Source organism: Numida meleagris, chromosome 26 (genome assembly GCF_002078875.1).
Source record: "Numida meleagris isolate 19003 breed g44 Domestic line chromosome 26, NumMel1.0, whole genome shotgun sequence".
NCBI classification, from domain to species: Eukaryota; Metazoa; Chordata; class Aves; order Galliformes; family Numididae; genus Numida; species Numida meleagris.
The window spans coordinates 3,656,907-3,660,756 of NC_034434.1; positions in this window are offsets into that span (position 1 = coordinate 3,656,907).

Here is a 3,850-nt window from a genome sequence, read left to right on the forward strand (position 1 = left end):
TTTTTTTTTTTTTTTTTCCTTTTCGGTTTATATATAAAAAAAAAAAAAAAAGGAAAGCGGAGATTTGGAAAATTAAATCTTTCCTCTTCCTGGACGGCCTGTCGCTCCCTTGCGGTGAGTTGTTGCTCTCCTGGCTGCAGCGTTTCTCCCCAATCCAAGTTCCCTTCTCCCCACACCAGCTCCTGCTCTGGGGCTGGGCCGGCCCCCCCATCCTCGTGCCCCCAGCCCTGGCATTGCTCTGGGGATGCACTGAGACCCCCAGGGCTGCGGGGTGCTGCCTCCTCCCCCCCTTGGGGATGGCTGCGTTGCCCTTCCTCGGGTGGCAGCTGCCCCTTCTCATTGATGGCTGCCCCCGGGGGCTTCGTGCCGCTGGGTGCCCTCTTCCCCTGCCCCCTATGCTGGAGCTTGGTGGTTGTTTTTGGGGAAGCTGTGGCCTCGCTGGGGGCTCAGTGTGAGGATTGGGGGAGTGGAGCCCCAGGGCCTTGCTTACCCTGTGGGGCTGCAGCAATTGGGGCTCAGGACCCGGAGCCCCCTGCACCCCGTGTGCCGTGGCCGTGCCTCCCTCCCGCACTCGCCTCCTTCTCCAGCTCCGCTCCCTCTCACCCAGTTTAGCATCTCCGCCGCTGACACATCTTAAAATACCTCGGCGTGCAGATGGCGGGGGGGCGGGGGCGGCCTGGCAGCGCGCTGTGCTCTGCCTTGGGGGGGGAGGCAGGGAGCGTGCCAGCAGCCCCCCCGGGACGGGCTGCCCTGCCGCCGTCCCCGTGTCCCCGTGATTCACAATCGGGGCAGCTGGGCTTTCCGTCCTTGCACCCCCATCCATCCATCCCCCTGCCCGGAAGGACCCCAACCCCAAAGAGCAAAACCCTATTACGGTGTCCCCGCTTCCCCCAAGGAAGCCTGGTCCGTATCGCAGCCCAAAGGCCGGCGTTCAATCCTTGCTCCTGCACGCTCCCAGCCCGGCCCAAGGTGACCAGAGTGTTTGCATCCATTTAATTTATTTTTTGCATCGAACTTCCCTCGCAGCAGCTGCTGTGCCAAATGGCTCGGGGCTGTAAATCTCCAGCGCTGGGGCCGTGGCACGGCCAGGGCTGTGCATCCGTGTGTGTGTGTGTGCATCCTGCACGCATGTGCATCTGTGTGCACATGCCTCCTGCACGCGTGTGCATCCTGCATGGGGACGCGTGCATGCGCGTATTGCACGGCTGTGCATCCGTGTGCATCCTGCGTGGGTGTGCGTCCGTGTGCACACACGTGTACGCGGGTGAGGCCGCACAAAGCCGCGTGCTTGCGGCGTCTGTGTGTGTGTGTGTGTGTGTGTGTGTGTGTGTGTGTGTGTGTGTGCCACGGGTGCTCGTGTCCCGCGTGGCTGTCACCAGGTGTCGCTGTCCCCACGGCCACCACCGCTGCCGTGCTGGGCCCGACCCCGCGCTGCCCCCCTGGGGGGGGTGGAAGGGAAAGGGGGAACCCGGTGGGGCTAAGCCGGGGGGGGGGGGGCTGTGGCGTGATGAAGGCGACAGCGTGCAGCTGGGGCCCTGCATCCCGCATCCTGCATCCCTCCGTCCTCGTGTCCTGCACCCCCACATCCCCGTGTCCTTCCATCCTGCGTCCTCACACCCCCGTGCTCTGCATCCCCGCATCCCCCCGTGCCCGTGTCCCCATATCTCCGTGTCCCCACGTCCCAGTATCCCCACATCGTTGCACCCCTGTGTCCCTGTGTCCCCATGTCCTCCCCGTGACTCCGTGGCTGAGCACCTCATTGTGGGGCCGTTCCCCTCCCTGCCCTCACCCCATCCCCGTTGCCCGGTTGGGGCGCAGCCGGTGGCTTTGGGGACGCTGGGGCCACGCAGGCGCCGGGCGCAGCACCCTGCCCCGCTCCCCCCTCCCTGCGAAGCCGCACAGCTGAGCCGAGGGGGAGGGCCCGCGCCCGCACGCTTTCACCTGCCATTTAATTGGATGTATTTTTAATTAATGGTGCCTCTGGGACCAACATGAGACAACATGATCTCTGAATAGGGACAGGGGAGGAATTGGGGAAGGTGGGAGGATTGGACCACGGGGTGCGCTTACCCGGCAAACGCTGCCATCAATCACCACTACTTTTCGGCTCTGGACTTTTGGCTGCTGCCCAGGGCCGGGGGGAGCGTGGCCCCCATCCCACTGCTGCCTGGCACCAGTGCAATGAGCTGCACTGCCTCAGCTGCGGCACGGGGCGGGGGGGAGAGGGGGTTAAAGCCTCCTGTGACCCCTAGGCCTTGGGAGGGGGGGGTGGCTCCTGGCTGCTCTCCGTGCCCCGCTGCCCCCACCTGCCCCCCGCCCTCGCTTTGTTCCTCCCAACCCAGGCGAGGGGCACAGCTGGCACCACCACAGCCCCCCCGCGCCTTCTGGCACAGCCCCTGGGGGGGCCGGGGCAGCTGCCCGGCCAGTGAGGGCCGGGGGGGCTGGGGGCTGGCGGTCGCCCGCGGCAGGTGCCGCCGCGCAATGTAGGGCAGGCATTAATATTTAGTGCCGCTGGGGGGGCCGCGCTGGGGTTGCGGCACAGCTGCCTCCTGCGCTGGAATGCAAACTGCAGCGCTGCCACCGCCGCCCTCCTGCGTGTCACTGGGGGTGGGGGCTCGGCCACGGGCCCCCTCCCCGGGTCCCCGCGTGCTGCGGAGGTGTGACACGCGGTGTGTGCCGCGCCGGCCTCGTGACACCTCCAGCTGCACGCGGCACCGGGGGCTTTGTTGCAGCATCCCGGCACCTGCGGCCTGCTGCTGGGGACAGCAGCGCCTGGTGGCCGCCTGCAGGGACCCCATGGCCGTGATGTCCCCGTGGCCACAGTGTCCCCATGGCTGCAAGTGGCACTGGCGCTGGGCACCTTCCCATGGCTGCAGCCACTCCCAGGCCACATGGGGAGGCTTTGGGGGTCTCAGCCCTGTCCCTGCTACCCATCCATCCACCCATCAATCCATCCATCCATCCACCCATCCATCCATCCATCCATCCAACCATCCATCCATCCATCCATCCATCCCTCCATCCACCTCCCACCCCTCCATCCGTCTGTCCATCCGCACACACCCCATCTCCCGCTCCCCCCCGGCCCGGGCTGTGCGGATGCGCGCGCATGGTGGGTTTATTAGCGTTATTTCGGCATTGTGATGCAGAGAGAGTAAGTGTAACAGCTGCTCCGTGCTCGCGGTGTTTATTGTTACCTAGAGACAGCCCACTGGCTCCTTCCCAGCCCCCCCCCGCGCCCCGGCTCCCCACACTCGGATGCAAAATTTATAGCACGCAGTCCCCTCGCGTTAACTCTCTGCCTTCCGGGCGGGGACGGTGCCACGGGACAGGGACAGGGATGGGTCAGGGGTGGGGGGAGGTGGAGGCCGGGGGGGGACAGCGCTCGTGATGTGACACAGTGCGCCAGATGGGGCCGTGCCACGCTGTGCCGCGCGGTGCCATGAGTCGCCGTGCCGTGCCGTGCAGCACCGTGCCGTGCCACCCTGTGCTGTGCTGCGCCGTGCTGTGCCATGCCATGCTGTGCCACCCGCAGCCCCAGCCGGGCAGCACGCGGTCCCCGAGGAGCCCGTATCCATGGCACAGATAATCCGCCGTCCGGGCCGGGTGCCAGCCGAGCTGTGCTGCCTGGCAGTGGAGGGGGGGGGCGGCCCGGCTGCCCCTCACCATCAGCAGCAGCCAAAGGAGCAGCGCAGGGGCTCGACGTGGGCCTGGTGCACCGGCAGTGCTGGAACGGGGTGCCGGGGGGGCACAGGGTGGGGGTCTGCAGGTGATGGTGGCTGCGGGGGCTCTGCCCGTGGTGTGCGTTTGGTGCCACGTCCCCCTCCTTTGTTCTGCTGGGGCTTGGCAG